Source organism: Nyctereutes procyonoides, unplaced genomic scaffold (genome assembly GCF_905146905.1).
Source record: "Nyctereutes procyonoides isolate TBG_1078 unplaced genomic scaffold, NYPRO_anot_genome, whole genome shotgun sequence".
Classification (NCBI taxonomy): Eukaryota; Metazoa; Chordata; class Mammalia; order Carnivora; family Canidae; genus Nyctereutes; species Nyctereutes procyonoides.
In genome coordinates this window covers 67,396,075-67,412,754 of record NW_026575142.1, presented here as the reverse complement: position 1 = coordinate 67,412,754, position 16,680 = coordinate 67,396,075, and the positions used below count along the sequence as shown (strand labels likewise).

The 16,680-nt window shown below is 45.6% G+C and overlaps 1 protein-coding gene and 1 non-coding gene across 4 annotated transcripts in view; one reads left to right on the top strand and one right to left on the bottom strand.

The window, feature by feature from the left end:
* Positions 1 to 4,274, bottom strand: part of FNDC3B (fibronectin type III domain containing 3B) — a 337,868-nt gene extending 333,594 nt beyond the window's left edge. Inside the window, exon 1 of one of the 3 annotated variants that reach the window (XM_055307872.1) lies at positions 4,155 to 4,274. The gene's annotated coding sequence lies outside the window, so the exon portion shown is untranslated. Of the gene's footprint in view, positions 1 to 118; positions 187 to 4,154 lie in introns of those variants that run through there. The other 2 variants (XM_055307873.1, XM_055307871.1) reach the window with 2 other exon arrangements.
* A 7,441-nt stretch (positions 4,275 to 11,715) lies between these two features.
* On the top strand, positions 11,716 to 11,819 carry LOC129499003 (U6 spliceosomal RNA). The gene has a single exon (XR_008662271.1). It is a non-coding gene; the product is annotated as a U6 spliceosomal RNA (small nuclear RNA).
* The last annotated feature ends 4,861 nt before the right edge of the window (positions 11,820 to 16,680 follow it).

The following is a 16,680-nucleotide window of genomic DNA, read 5'->3' as shown; positions in this document are numbered from 1 at the left end:
ATTACTTTATCATTTGTCTTTTCCTGAAAATAGTATGCCCTCCCCCCCCTCAAAAAAAAAAAAAAACAACGTATTCAGTTACTGGACATTTATGGATAGAATCCAGATAAATGCTCACTTTAACAGAAGCTCGAATTTCCACTATTTCACTCAAAATCAAGAAAGTCGTTGAAATTCCTTCTTATCAAATGAATTCTAAAATGCAACAGAGATAAATTAAACTCACTAATCAGAAAACTACTTGACCATTTGCCACCAAGAGTATTTCTGGCTGTTTGCTTTCTTCTTAAATACATTCTTCCCAAGTCATAGATGAAATCTAGTGTTTTATATTTGAATTCATTCTCTGATAGTAAAGCAATGATTTTAATTCTTCGGATTAATTCTGCAACTTCATTAGGAAAAGTGAACGATGGTTCCTCTGTATTATTTACCTGCCACTTATGGAGTCATATGAAACATGGTTAACAGGTAAACATGGTTATTAACGGACCATTTTTTTTAGCCTCCCATCAATGATATTTCATATTGCCCGTTTACACTCCTTTATTATGCTAAAATAATCCACATGCTCTGCCTTTTCAGCAATTCCAAACAAGAAAATGTCATTTAAATTTCTGTCCATCAGTTTAAACTATGTTATGTAAGCATTAAAAAAAAAAGTGTTCATTTTATCCACTCAAGGTATAAAAGCAAAACTGAGCTATAGCTAACTCAGGATTTAACTTCCATTAGAAGGTGGAATCTAAGCATCTTCTGGTGGTAAAAAAAAAAAAAGAAGAAAGAAAAAGAAAGGAAGAAAGGAAGGAAGGAAGGAAGGAAGGAAGGAAGGAAGGAAGGAAGAAGAAAGAAAGAAAGAAAGAAAGAAAGAAAGAAAGAAAGAAAGAAAGAAAGAAAGAAAGAAAGAAAGAAAGAAAAAAAGAAAGAAAGAAAGAAAGAAAGAAAGAAAGAAAGAAAGAAAGAAAGAAAGAAAGAAAGAAGAAAGAAAAGAAAACCAGCGAACTAGATCTAAATAGCAGCATGATCCAGTTAAACGTGAACATACTGGGGAGTCAGAAAGTCCTACGTTGTGATTTCCATATGGTAACCACGAGCCACAAGTAGCAGTTTAAAATGATTAAAAGTAAACATATATTTCTTAAAAGTAAATAAAATGTAAAATGGAGTTCCTCAGTTGCACCGGCCACATCTCAAAGGCACAACAGCTAAGGAGCCTTGTGGCTGCCGTACTGGATGTGGATAGCACAGGTCGAGGGCCACTTCCCTCACCAAAGAAAACCCTGCTGTCGGGAGCACTATGATCTTAGACAAACTAGTTTCATTCCTGTGACCCTCAATACCCTTGTCTGTAAAATGTCCTTAAGATCACATAAATTTTAAGACTGTTAATATGTCTTAAAAAGCACACACAGGGCTTAGGACACTTTAGATATCCAAGAAAGAGTAGTTACCAATACAACCCTCTATCAGACTTTGGCCAATGATGGCAACCCCGAACAAGTCACTTTCCCCCGGGGCCTCATTTTCCTAAACTGCAAAGTTTAAGAAGTTCTCCTGGCGAACTTTCCAAGGGCACTACCAAGTCCTACCACCTTAAATGAAGTGTGAGGCAAAAGGGGCACAATCTCCTTCTGAATAAATTACTACCGAGGCTCCTGTAGCCTTGCAACCAATCTCAAGCTTTCTTCCAAAAACCCCAGAAGACTGGCTCTCCAACAGTCCACAGTCTGATGTGGGCTATTTATAAAGTCTGTCTTAAAAGGTTACGGGAACATCCTTCTGAAACTGTATATACTGTAATTAGAAACTACAACCCTTATTCCATGATGGTATCTTGCACTTTTAACATCTCTTTTAAGTGAACACTATCTTCACAGCAAGTTTTTCTTAGTATTTAAACCAAAACGCTTTAAACGCATACATTAGGAGTTTAAACACAACTTTTTAATGATTTTTTTTTTTTTTTTTGCCAGCGAGGCCTCCTCATTCTTAACCAGTTTGTGGGTGACCCTCTAGTGTCTAAACAATGTAAGAATGAACACCCTCACGGATGAGGTCCCCTTGCAGGGCCACAAACATGCCCAGAGACTCTGTTTATCGGAGGCTCCCTGGGAGCCAGGAAACTGAAGGCCTGCCCCCAATGACGGGGAGCCAAGCCCCCCCCTAAGGCACACAACCAGGGCCCCTGGCCACCTTGGGATATGGGGCTCCCCCCTGCCCCCCCCCCCCGCCCATCCAGGCCCCCAGAGTCACAGCTTTAACTTGAAGAGTGGAAGAGCAACTCTGCAGAGGAGAAATCAGAACAGAGCAGTGCGTTTTTGCCCAAGGCCTGTAGCCTCAAAAAAAAAAAAAAAGTGTTATTCCAGAGCAGATTCCTTTTCTTCCGGGTCCGTCTGCTCCGTCTGACTCTGTGCCCACAACCGCGGTGCCTCCCCTTTCCTAATGCCCCACCTCTCGCCACTCTCCAAAAAAGAAAAAAAAAGTGGCTTACTCCCCTCCTTTAGTTTTCCCTAGCGGGGCCTGGAAACTGGAGGAAATGCAAATCAAATCAGCTGCACATTAAAAACTAAGCGGGCTAGCAATCAAAGGTGCCCACCCAACAAAAGAGGTGTCCCGTTCCAAAGCAGGCTCAAGCCTGGGTGTCGGGAGGGAAGGGAGACTAGAAGCCCACCGGGATGGGGAGATGACCTGGGGGTGGGAGTGGGGCTGGGGGTGGGAGTGGGGCTGGAGGTGAGAGTGGGGATAGGCTGGGGATGGGTGGGGTGGGAGTGGGGATGGGATGAGGATGGGGGTGAGAGTGGGGCTGGGGGTGGGGGTGGGAGTGGGGGTGGGAGTGGGGATGGGATGGGGACAGGGATGGGGCTGGGGGTGAGGGTGGGGTGGGGGTGGGGGCGGGGGCGGGAGTGGGGATGGGATGGGGCGCGGGTGGGGCGGGGGGCGCGCTGAGCGTCGGCGCATCCCGGCCAAATTCCAAAATGTCTCACGGAAACGCGGGGCTGAAGGGAGAATAAAAAGTTGCGGCTCTGGAGGCGGCGTGCGGACGGCGGCGCGGGGCTCCGCGCAGGGAGGGAGCGGGGCCGCGGCTCCGAGCCCCCCGCGCTGCGAGCCGCCCCCGAGCGCCGCCGCCCGCCCCCGCCCGCGCCCCCGCTCCCCCGACCCCCGGGCCCTTGCACAGCCGCGGGCGGGCCCCCGCCCCCTCCCCCGCCCCCCCGCGGCCGGGGCGCCCCTCGGGGTGGCCGACTGACCCGGGCTGCGCCGCCCGCTCTCCGGGGGGCCCGCCGCTCCCCGCCCGGCCTGCAGCGCTGGGCTCGCCGCCCCCAGCCCGGGGGGAGCCGGGGAGCGGGGGAGCGGGGCGGGCGGCCGGGGGAGCCGGGGAGCCGGGGAGCGGGGGAGCGGGGCGGGCGGGGGAGCCGGGGGAGCCGGGGAGCCGGGGGAGCGGGGCGGGCGGGGGAGCCGGGGGAGCCGGGGAGCCGGGAGCGGGGCGGCCGGGGGCAGGCCCGGCGGGGAGGACGTGGCGCGCGGAGGTGGCCGGCGGCGGGGCGGGGGAGTGTCCTCCCCGCGGGCAGCCCGGGCCGACCCCCCTCCCCGCCCAGCCCCGGCCCGGCCCGGCCCCCGCCCTCCAGCCTCGGAAAGTGACACGTCGAAGGTTCCCGGCCCCGCGCCCCCCCCCCCGGCCGCGTTCCTGCCGCGGAGATTCCGGGGGGAGCGGATTCCTCGGACGGAATCTGCGGGAAGGATGGGGCGGGGGGGGGGGGGGCCGGCGCGGGGCCGCTGCCGGGTTTTTGCCTTTTTCTTCTTTCCAGCAAGAAAAATGTACCCGCTCCTTTCCGCCGTCCAAGCGCAGGCCAAGCCGGGGCGGGGGGCGGGGGGGTGCGCGGAGCCCGGACCCCCGGCGGGGGACCCCGAGGCGGCGGCCGACCCCCCCCCCCCCCCCGGCCCGAGCCCAAGTCTGGCGCCAAGTTTCCCCGGGAAGCCGGGCGCGCCGGGAGCGCTCGGGGCCGCGCCGCAGTCGGCGGGCCGGGCGGCCGGACGGGGCTTCCCGCGCGCGGGGGTCCCGAGCCCCCCCCGGACCCCCCCGCCGGCCCCCCCCGCGCCCGCGCCCCCCCGCGCCCCCGCCCGCGCCCCCGCCCCCGCCCCCACCCCGCGCGCCCTACCTGCCCTCGGGCCGAACGCGGGGCTCGGGGCGCGCCACCCGCGGGCCGCCCACGCCTTCCCGGCCGGCAGCCGAGGACCCCGCCGCCGCTGCTCCCGCCGCCGCCGCCGCCGCCGCCGCCGCCGCCGCTCTCCCCGCCTCCTCCTCCGGCCGCCGCCGCCGCTCCTATAACCAGCAGGCGGGTTTGCAGGGCGACTCCGCCATGTCCGTGATGTCGGGACCACATGGGGCCGCCGGCCCCGCCCCTGCCGTAAACCGCCGAGTAGCGCCGCCGCCGCCGCCGCCGCCGCCGCTCCCGCCCGCCGCTCTGTTCTGGCCGCTTGCTTTTCCCCTCCTTCCCTTTCTTTTCTTTCCTTTCCTTTTAAGATTTCATTCATTTACTCACGAGAGACACAGAGACAGAGGCAGAGACCCAGGAGGACGCAGACGCAGGCTCCATGCCGGGAGCCCGACCTGGGCCTCGATCCCGGGACCCCAGGATCACGCCCGGGGCCCAAGGCAGGTGCTCAACTGCTGGGCCACCCGGGCGTCCCTCTTTTCTTTTCTTTTCTTTTCTTTTCTATTCTTTTCCTTTTCCTTTTCCTTTTCCTTTCCTTTCCTTTACTGTCCTTTACTCTTTTCTTTTCTCTTTGCTTTTCTCTTTTCTTTTTTTCTTTCTCTTTCCTTTCCTTTTCTTCTTTTCTTTTTTCTCTTCTTTTCTTCCCTTTCCTTCTCTTCTTTTTTCTTTCTTTCCTTCTCTTCTCTTTGCTTTCCTTTCCTTTTTTCTTTCCTTTCCTTTTCTTTCCTTTTCTTCTTTCTTTTTTCCTTTCCTTTTCTTTCCTTCTCTTTTCTTCTCTTTTCTTTTTTCTTTCTCTTTCCTTTCCTTCTCTTTTCTTTTTTCTTTTCTTTCCTTCCTTTTCCTTTTTTTCTTTCCTTTCCTTTTCTTCTCTCTCTTTTTTCTTTTCTTTCCTTCTCTTTTCTTCTTTCCTTTCTTTTTTCTTTCTCTTTCCTTCTCTTTCTTTTCTTTCCTTCCTTTTCCTTTTCCTTTCCTTCCTTTCCTTTTCCTCTCTTTTCTTTTTTCTTTTTTCTCTTCTTTTCTTTCCTTTTTTCTTTTTTCTTTTCTTTTCTTTCCTTCTTTTCTTTTTTCTTTTCCTTCCTTCCCTTTCCTTTCCTTTTTTCTTTTTTCTTTTCTTTTCCTTCCTTTCCTTCTCTTTTCTTCTCTTTTCTTTCCTTTCCTTTTCTTTTCTTTTTTCTTTCTTTTCTTTTTTCCAGCCAAGCTAAAGAAGTCTGAGGCTTAAGAGGGGAACAAACAGCTCCTTAAAAAAAAAAAAAAGAAAGAAAAGAAAAAGAAAAAAAGAACCAGGACGGCACGACCTGCCACGCAGAGATGGCCAAACGCCAGGATACATGCAGCCTGTGCTGAGTAATCATCAGAGCTCAGACTCTAGACGCTTTTTTTTTTTTTTGCATTTGCAAGTTACATGGTAACTTTTTTTTTCCTTACATCCCCACAACCTTGTGAGCTATTCTGTCACTCGCTTGTCTGTTTCAATACCGCGCACCTGTCCGCGCCCCAACACAGCGGGGCCAGCCCGCGCTGCAACGAGGCCACAGCGTCTGGCTTCCCCTTGCGGTGCCCGGTGCGCACGCACCGACCCGGCCTGTGCTCCTGCGGAACGTGACTCCTTGGGTGACTCTTGAGTGTCTGTTAATTAAATGGGTAATGTATTCCTGTTGTAGAGGCTCCAAAATGATCAACAGGCTGCCTCCCATCTCCCTCCCTTCCTCCCTCTCCCCCCCCCCCCATTATCCTGGAGGCGAGAAGGCAGAGGTCCTCCCACAGAGGCCCCTCCTCTCCTTAGCTTCCCAGGTATTCCAAAGGAACACACTGGGCATCAACTGTTGGTCACCAAGCCCTGCTCAGCACTGACCCCAAGCAATGCCTTCCTTTCAGTGACCTAAAAAATAACAATCATTTATCAGATAATGCACATAGGACCACACTGAGGCCCGAGAAACAAGAAAACTGAGATGAAAAAATGTTCATAGCACTCAGGCCTTAGCTCAGACATGCAGAGAGATGCCTGTTGAAGGGGGCCTGCGGGGTGTGGGGAGAGGAGAAAGACAAGGGAGGAAGAGGACGCATCCAGATTTCTCATGAATGAGTTTTCTTGAACCTGGCAGAGGACCGAGGTTCCAGGGCAAGCAACTAACCTGAGGCTTCTCCATTCCTCTTGCCTGCTTTCACCTCCTTGCCAGGCCCGTCCCTCCACGCTTGAATCTAACCTTCTTGCCCTCTCAACTTTGTCAAAGTGTCTACTCATTTGGGTTCTTCCCCATAGTTTATAAATGATTTATTCAACAAATATGTATCAGGGATACCTCATTCAAAGCACAAAGCTTAGGTTGGTTGATGCTGGGGATGCAAAAATGAAGGAGACCTGGTCAATAGCTTCAGAGCAATGCGAGAAGCACTGAAAAGAATTAGGAGTTTCTGGGGGAAGAGCTATGAGACTGTGGGGAGGCAGGCCGGGAGTGATGTTAGCTGGAGCTCAAAGCCAAGTAAGAGATCTTAGGATAGCGAAGAGGAAGACGAGTGCTCCAGACAGGGAAAGCATGCAGGCCAGGACAGAGGTGTGCTTTGGGGTCAGGAGAGTTCAGCGGGGCTGGAGGGCATGGCCCCCAGGGAGGCTGGAGAAGCTCAGGAGGGAGCTAGGGAGCCACCGCTTTTTCTTTTTTCCCCTCCCCGTGCAGGACCATCACCCAGGATCAGAACCATGTTTTAGAAAGAAGGCTTCAAGAGCCCCTTGGGAGACATGTGGTGAAAGAAGCCAATTAGGACAGAGGGCCCCATTTGGCTGATTTCACTAATATCCCACACAGCTCCAGAATCAAACTGGAAATTCCAGAAAGAAAGGACCTATTTCTCAGTCGTTGTCTTCTTCTTTTTTTAAGATTTTATTTATTCATGAGAGACACATGAGAGAGAAAGGGAGAGGCAGAGACACAGGTGGAGGGAGAAGCAGGCTCCCTGCGGGACGCCCGATGTGGGACTCGATCCCAGGACCCCAGGATCATGACCTGAGCCAAAGGCAGGCACCAAACCGCTGAGCCACTCAAGTGTCCTTCTTTTCTCCTTCTTCTTCTTCTTCTTCTTCTTCTTCTTCTCTTCTTCTTCTTCTTCTTCTTCTTCTTCTTCTTCTTCTTCTTCTTCTTTTCTTTTTCTCCTCTTCTTCTTTTTCCTCCTCCTCCTCTTCTCTTCCTCTTCATCTTCCTCTTCCACCACCTCCTCTTCTTTTTCTTCTTTTTCTTTTCTTCATCCTAAAACAGCAAAACGCTTGAATCTTACTTCTCTGCACACTCCTGTTTCTCTCCAGATCTCGTTATTTCTGCCTACTTCTTCTACTAGACTGATTTTGTTTTAATTAAGAATCAACATACACAAAAAGGCCTTAAAATTTTAAACGTATGCTCATACAGATGACCTCAGTGTTTCATTCATCTTCCTATCCTAGCACCTTATACCAGTGTTGGTACAGCACAGAAACCACAATAAATGTTGCAAAATAAGAGGAAGTATGGTGTAGTTGCAAAGAGCATGGAAATTATAATTAGACAAAAGCCAGTGATGTTGGGCAAGTTATTAAAGTTCTCTGAGTCCTCTCTTAAACATTCAAAAACATTTTATTTGTTAAATGGTGATAGTGCCTTCTGTTCAGGTCCTAAGAATTAAAAGCCTCAAACATCTGATACCCAGTAAATAAAAAATGGTTCATCTTTGAATGAATGAATGAATGAATGAATGAAGATGTCTTCCCTGGAGGGAATTAAAAGAACAGGAATTGGAAACTACAAGGAAAAGATGGGACCTTTGAGAGAGCTCTTAACTACACATTGAAGGATGTAAATTTAATACAATGAGGTTATAGAGGCATGGAGTGATTGAAGTAGGTTTCAAAGCTGACTATTCTGGAAGCAGGATGTAGAACAAGGCTCTTGTCAGAAAACCATGACCTGACTCCAGCCGAGGTGGGAGATGATAGACTTAAGCCAGAGTGATGGTCTGCAAGTGGGAAAAAGAGCCTCAATACGAGGCGACGAGTCTCACTATACGGTGTTGACAACCCAAGTCACCTGCCATGCTAGGTCCTAAATTATGGAGAACCATAGTCATAACTTTGCTCCAAAAGCAGGTCAAGATTTGCTCAAATACAAAAATTAAAATTCAAATGGAGATGCCTGGAAGTTAAGGCGTGTCACAAAATATACAGACGTGTAAGCCTCTCTATTGTCCATGTAAGATGAGTCTATTAAAAAAAAAAAGATCCAAAGTGATACTTCCTGATTTCAAATACCTTATAACAAAAGAAATGCAACTTTAACATATATAAGAAAGCATTGGTTTTGGGGGCACCTGGGTGGCTCAGTGGTTGAGCGTCTGCCTTCCACTCAGGTCATGATCCCAGGTCCTGGGATCGAGTTGTCCCACATCGGGCTCCCTGCAGGGAGCCTGCTTCTCCAGCTCTGCCTGTGTCTCTGCCTCTCTCTGTGTGTCTCTCATAAATAAATAAAATCTTAAAAAAGAAAAGAAGAAGAAAGCATGAGTTTTGGACTTAACACTGAAAAAAATCTCAAAGCATTAAACCTCTGAATACTTCTCTAAATCTAAAATGTTTAAATTTGAACTTCTTTCTCAGAGATGACTATAGCCAGCAAGGCATAGTGTCTAGAAGTTCCAGCCAGGTTCTCAGTCTCAATATCCTTCCTTCCTCGCTTTGCCCATGGCTAGGGTCGCTAGATGCTTGCAGGCAGGCCCAGTCTTGCTTCTAATCTCGAAACCCAGTCTCAGCCTTAGATCGAGGGCATTAACTCTTTGCATTTACTTTTTGTCTGACGTCCTGAGCCAGATCTGATACCAGCTGCAATATGAACATCGACAAAAAGCCAACTGATCCTGTTTTGAAGAGCGTTCAGAACTTACTAGAGTCCTAACTGGTGTAAAGGACAGCCAGCTCAGTCAATAAGCCAGTCGAAGAGCCCCACTGCAACTTGGGTCAAACCCACTTCTCCAGAACAATGTAACCGGTCAGGGGGCCAGCTTCACCTTCCTCACCATTGTTCAAGCCAAGACACAGGCAAATTGTAGTTCAACGTCTGTCTATTCTTGAAGTCATTTCAAACGAGGACATCCATCCCACAGTTATCGAAGCTCTTCAGGTGGAAGCTGTAAGACCGCCTGCCGGGGCTCACAGTAAGATCGCAGAGTTGGAAGGAGCTAAAGCTTTTCAGCCCGCTTGTCCTCCCCAAAGCAGAATCCTTGTTCCCACGTCCGTGACAGCTAAGCACCCGCCCAGCCTGAACACACCAGGAAGAAGGAAACGTTTCTTGCCCAGACAGCCCCTTATCAGCAACTCCAGATCTATACCCGGTCTTCTGACACCTGCCTCCTTGCAAACTTTCCCCCAGTGGCCCTGTTTCTGCCCTCTGGAGGCAGACAAAATAATAACAGTGGCCTTCCACCTGACTTCCCTTCCAATGAGCTGGCCATCCCTGTCACATGCTCCCTAAAGACTCTCTTTTCCTGGATAAAGATCTCAGACATGCTGAATTCTTATCTCATCACATGGCTTCCAGATCTCTCTCCTCCCTTTTCTTCTGCTATCTCTGCAGGTCTACTTGCTCGACATCCCTGAAAGGTGGGTACCCGTAGTCTATTCATAGTCCGGGGGTCATCGGAACACGACCAGAGCCTCAGCTTGGACAGAATGCTGTGTCACTCCAAGTCACTATTGGGCTGATTTCCTTAGCTGCCTCCCCATCCTATTAAATCATGTTTCTTCTTCCATGAAAAGTGGTCAAGCTGGGTGCATTAGGAACGCAACTGATTTCCTCTTACTTGATTTTAATTAATGTTAATTGGACGACCATTCAATTTCATGACACTGAGTCTTTCACCAAACAACCGCTACCGGCTTTGCAACATTGGTAAGTATGACAAGCATGCTTTCCATGTTGCCGTCCAAGTCACTAATAAAAACACAAAACAGGACAAGGCCAAGGACTCCCACTAGCAATTTTTCTCCAGGTGGAGGCAAATTTGAGGCAACGTTTTTTAAGAAGCTGTGAATGTGTCCATCCCCCTGACCTATCCGAACCACAGCACCATAGAGGAGCAGGTGGGGGTCTGACTTTCTTCATTGCCATTGTCGCCACCCTTGTCCCACTCTCATACCCGATTGACACCTGTGGTCACTTTCTCTACCTAAGAGATCAGGAGCTCTATGTGATACCTGAGTCTCTTCATAACAAACATGCTAAATACGGTCTTCCTCAAACAAATTCGAAATTTGCCCGGAATAGAAACGCTTGGAGATAGAGATATAGATACAGATATAGATCGATATAATGCATCTTTCACAGAGAAAGGAAGCAAAAAAAAAAAAAAAAGTCTTTAGCTTAGCTACGTGCACTTAGGATACAAACCATTCTGATCAAGGAAAGATTCTGAAATTTGACCAAGAAGCAAGGAGTTGAAAGCAGAGTAAACTTACTACAGAGACAACTGTGCCCGTTCTGTTTGTGAAGGGTAGGGTATTATATTTGAAGTCATTTCTACTCTTTTATGTGGTTACCACAACATTTCTTTTAGTCCTTGGAAGCATACCCTTTGGTATAGTACACGCAACCTCTGTGTCTCAGACCTCACTAGGGAGGGGGTTACGTTTCGGTCACGTTCACAAACATCCTTTCTCTGACTCTGGCAGCCACCATTATTGCAGGGTTTCTCACTCCCCTTGTCCTCTTCCCAATTCTTTCTAGAAGGGTCCTGTGAATTTCTGAGCAAGTTCTTCAGCTTGCTTCAGTAACGTGTTCACCCAGCCAGAGCAGCTAATATTGCACCTGCCACTGTGCTATTGGTAGAATTGTAGCAAGTCCACCCCAGTTACCCCATGAGGCCAGCACTGCAGACGCCCTTCCTCTCCCTGGACAAACTCTGTTTTACTGATCACCAAACAGAGGTTCCTTGGATCTTCGTATCTCCTGGTCTATAAATCACACTCTGTTTCCACGAATTTGGCTTTTTTAGATTCCACATATAAGTGATATCACACAGTATTTGTTTCTCTGTCTGACTTATTTCACTTAGCATAACACCCGCAAGCCCCATCCGTGTGGTCACAAACAGCAAGATTTCCTTCTTTCTGATGGCTGAATAATAGTTCATTATCTTGATGAAGAAATAGGCTTCTTTTATTTGACAATGACAATAAGGTAATTTATTGAGGTTCCCTTTATCCTTGGTTGCTAAGAAAATCAAGATAAATTTTGTTCTCAATTATGGCAATTATCCTTAGCCTAGAATTTCTGGTAAGACCATTCTTCCTCCCTTTTTATTACATAACTCATATTCATGTAATCCTTATTTTAATGAACCTGTCTTATTATATGCTGTTCTATCTTTATGGGAGGTAGGTATATTATTTAGAGCTCTTCGTCTTCAAGGAACAGGAAACCAATTCAAGATACATTGAAGGAAAAAAATACTAGGTTTAGAATGGAACAGTTTAAAATTCCTGAACCAAGCACTCACTTCAGCAGTACAGATACTAAAATTGGAATGATACAGAGATTAGCATGGCCCCTGCACAAGGATGGCACACAAATCCATGAAGCATTCCTAAATAAATAAATAAATAAATAAATAAATAAATAAATAAAGTTTAAATAATACTCATACAAATAAAACAAACTGTAATCATTTCTTTAATTCCACAGTTTATAGTGACACATCAACAAATACATTGTTTATGCTTCTTAGGATACATTAACATTATTTCACTTGCTTTTCATGAATTAACTAACATTTTCTATCCAGCTTTATGATAATTATTCCAAAGAAGATTGAATGAATTTAACCACCTCTCTCCTTAAAGAATTTGTAATCTAAGTGACATCATCACACATTGAGAAATAAATGCCAAGCTTGATCATGTACTGTATTTAATTAATTGGGGTTTTCCAGAGAAAATTGAGCCAATCGAATAGATACAGTGAGAAAGAGAGAGAGAGAGAGAGAGAGAGAGAGAGACTGAAGATAGATAAAAAGATTGAAATTAAAAAAATATTTATTTTAAGAAATTGGTTCATGGGGGCACCTGGGAGGCTCAGTGGTTGAGCCTCTGTCTTTGGCTCAGGTCGTGATCCCAGGGTTCTGGGATCGAGACCCACATCAGGCTCCCCAAAGGGAGCCTACTTCCCCTTCTGCCTATGTCTCTCATGAATAAATAATTAAAAAAAAAAAAAGAAATCGGCTCATGTGATATGAGCGCAGCAGGCAGGAGACCAAGGGAAAAGTTAATGTTTCAGCTTGAGTCTGAAAGCAATTTGGAGGTAGACTCTTCCTTTGGATATGTCAGCCATTTTTCCATTAAAGCCTTCAACTGATTGGATGAGGCCTACCCGCATTATAAAGACTAATCTATTTTACTCAGAGTCTACTGATTTAAATGTTAACTTATCTGAAAAGTACCTTCACAATGACATCTAGACTGGTGTTTGACCAAATGTCTGGTCACTATGGCATAGCTAAGTTAGAAAATAAAATGAATCATCATATGCACTTTAAGAGCAACTACACTGAGAGTATAATTGATATCATATGGGTCTTAGTTTATTCCAATATGGCTAGCCCTGCCTTACAAATAATAGATGTTCAATAAATATTTGTTGAATTATCAAATTGGAAATGGTATTATCTCTATCATGAGAGCCAAGCTAAAAATTTTTTCCTGTGAGTTCTTTGAGTTCATTAAAATCCCAGGTGGGGACACCTGGCTGGCTTAGTTGGTAGAGCATGCAACTCTTGATCTCTGGATTGTGAGTTTGAGCCCCATGGTAGGTATAGGTATTACTTTAAAATGAAATCTTTAAAAACAACTGAGGCAGAAATTTATTTTTATTTATCCTACATAGGACTCAGTGCACTTATCCAATTTGAGGATCTGAGTCCCTCATCAGTTCTGAAAAATTCTCAGTCATTATCACTTCAAATATCGTCTCTCCTCCGTCTCTATTTTCTCTGAAACTTTTATTAGGTAAACGTAGGATTTTGTTTTCTCGTATGTTTCTTTCTTTGTCTCCTTTTGTTGTCTCTCATTAATATCCTTAAATCTATCTTCTAGTTCACCAATTCTTCCTTCATCTGTGTCTCCTTTCCTCTTTAACTTGCATACTGAACTTTCAATTCTATGCTTATACTTTCTCAAAGGATTAAACATAGAATTACTGACCCAGCAATTCCTCTCTTAGTTGTAGTCAAGAGACGTGAAAACATATGAATTTTCAGCATTAGCTTTGTCCACTGCTTTCCCGGAAGTGAAAATCTCTACAACTAATATATACTGTTCTTATTCCCCTTTCATAGGTAAGGAAAACAGATGTGGAAAACTTAAGGAATTTTCCTTACATCATACACCTAGACAGTGGCACTTCCAGGACTTAAATATAGTAAAATCTTTAAATCTAGCCATGAGCTCTAATGCAATATGGGGTATTATCCTATTATAATATTGATAAACAACTATGCCCGTTATCTAGCGATATGATTTAGTACTAAAGTACTGAAGTCTGTGGTAAAGGGAATGAGAGATAATGTTGATTTTGCTGTTTAGCTGGTTTCCCTCTTGGCAACAAAATGTGTGCTGTAGTTCTAGACCTCATATCTTCCTATCACATCCTCCAGAAGATAGGAGGATGTGCCTCTTTTCCAGTCGGCCCAGAGAGAAAGCAAGGAAGTGACTCTTTCCCAGAATCTGTAACAAATGAAATCAGCACCTCATTGGCTCTGACTGGGTTATGTATCAATCCTTAAACTAATCGTGGTGATTTGGGCAAAGGGCTATAGTGATTGCTTTAAGTCGGGCCTACCTCTCGAGCTCTGAGTAGAGGCAATTCCACCAAGACCAGTGACAAAAATAGGGGAAGAGCCTTCTCAAAACATATTTGGTGAAATATTCCCAGAAGTGGAGGAATGAACATTTGGTAGCAAAGGACATTGGGGAAGCAGGGAGGATAGGGAAGGCGTTCCAGGAATAGATAAGCAAAGGAAGAGTGTGAGGTAAGCATGATAGAGTGTTAAAAAGGGCATGAAGTATATTTTTTATTGTTAAAATACAGGAACATTTTCCATGTAAAGAGCCAAGTGGAACTTTTTTTTCTGATTTTTTTTTCTTTCTAAAGAGAATATATTTTGCTCTAAGACCAAACATGTGCTTCAGAGCCACCGTCTCTGTGATCACAATCATTCCTCATCGTTGATTTACTGCAATCTGACGCTCCTCTCAGCACTCGCTGGAACTGGTTTCTCTCTCCTAATCAAGGCCTCCCAGAGGCTGAGAGAGGTGTGGGCACCAGAGCCTCAGCCAGTGGGGAGCAGGAGGAGAGGATCCCCCTCTAAAAAGCGGCAGCCTTCGATGACAGTAGCAGTAGAAGTGGGGGTGAAACAAGAGCCCACGTGTTCACTATGTTTACAGCAGGGCTGAGATCATGTGCCAGATGGCAAGAGGGAGTCAGAATGGGGGACCTTTTGAATGCAATGATCTCCTCACCCATTAATGGTGTGGCTCCGGTCCCCCACTCAGGTCTCTTCAGTCTTTCCCATCCGATGGTAAAAACCGGCTAACTATTTATTGTGAGCATGTTTTCATCTGCTGAGGATCTGGGTATAGTCAAAATTAAGGAACAACAACAACAACAAAAAAAAAACGAGTTATAAAAGTTGTGGGATATTTTATATTTTATACTATACTTTGTGAGCCTTTTATACTCACAAAGATGCCTGTGTTAACAGAATGTGAAACCTCCGCCTTACTGCATCCATCCACAATCCCCTTCTCGAAGCTCCCTGGCCTTGACCTTGGTACCTGATGCTACATGTTCTTCTTGTTTTCTCCCCATCTTGGTCTCATTTAATAATTCTACACATGTATTGAGGTGGTACTTACCATGCATCAGGCACAGTGCTCGGGAGGTGAGTGGTGAACAAGACGGACACCATCCTGCCTTCATGGACCCATTTTCCTTGCCTGGTTCCCAAGACCCATCACATTCCAGCTTGTCTACCTTTTCAGTCTCACCTGCTTCCTCCCATCCAAGCTCCAGCAGTAACAACTGCACATGGTACACGGAGAACAGCAAGGTGTTTCATGCCCCCAATGCCCTCCCTTTCCTCAAGTTTTGTTCAATTAATTAGTAATCTATCCATCCTTCACATCCCTCCTCTATGAGATCTTCTCTGACTGGCTGAGATTATACTTCTCTTCTTTTCTTTTTCTTTCTTTCTTTCTTTCTTTCTTTCTTTCTTTCTTTCTTTCTTTCTTTTTCTTTTCTCTCTTTCAAAGATTTTATTTATTTATCCAGGAGAGACACACAGAAAGAGGCAGAGACACAGGCAGAGGGAGAAGCAGGATCCCTGTGGTGAGCCTGATATGGGATCACGGCCTGAGACAAAGGCAGACACTCAACTCCTGAGTCACCAGGCACCCTTTATTTATTTATTTATTTATTTATTTATTTATTTATTTATTTATTTATTTATTGAAGTCATCTCTAAATCCAATGTGGGGCTTTAACTCATGACCCTAGATGAAAAGTCACATGCTCTTCTGACTGAGCCAACCAGGTGCCCCACTATTCCTGATTTTTAAGTATGACTTGAAGTAGTATCAAGACTTCCTTTATCTTTCCTTAGACTTTTATTAAATGTTGTCCTTTAAAATTGTTAAACTTTTTCTATAGAATAATACATCTTCAAAGAATACATTCAAACAATATAGAAGTACACAAAATGTACAATTTTCTGTATTTATGCCCCATGTACACTTCCATATCTTTCCCTCAGAAGTAACCATAGTAATTATTTTGTGCAAGCTTCCGGAAATTTTTTGTGTATTGCAAAAATATAGAACCTGTGATCAATATATTATACAAATGGGGCAAACATTATGTCTATTCTTAGAATTAAACAATCTAATTTCTTAACCCCTTCCAAAGCTGTTTCATTCTTATACTTCAATCAATCAGTTCTGTTTCTTTCCTAATGTCACACTCAAAGCCAAATCTATTTTCTAATACATTGTGTCTCTAACTTGACCTTGTTTCCCTCAATGCTTTGCAATGCATAGGTTGGTTAAAAATGCAAGAGAGGTTGTTTTGCCTAAAATATCTGAAAAATTGATTTAATTCTTGGTTGTTTATCAGAGAAGTCTTGACTTTCATTCTTCATGCATCCAATACTTAGCCCAACTCCTTCTCCCTCCTCCAGTAGTCACATCTGCATTTCTGTTATATAATTTTACCGTTCATCCTATTATAAGTTTATTCTAGGCCACATTTTATGAGGTGCCTGCCTGGCTAAGTTGGAAGAATGTGTGACTCTTGACCTTGGGGTTGCAAATTCGAGCCCCATGTTGGGTATAGAGATTACTTAATAAATATATAAGTAAATAAACTATGGGGTGCCTGGGTGGCTCAGTCAGTTAAACATCCGA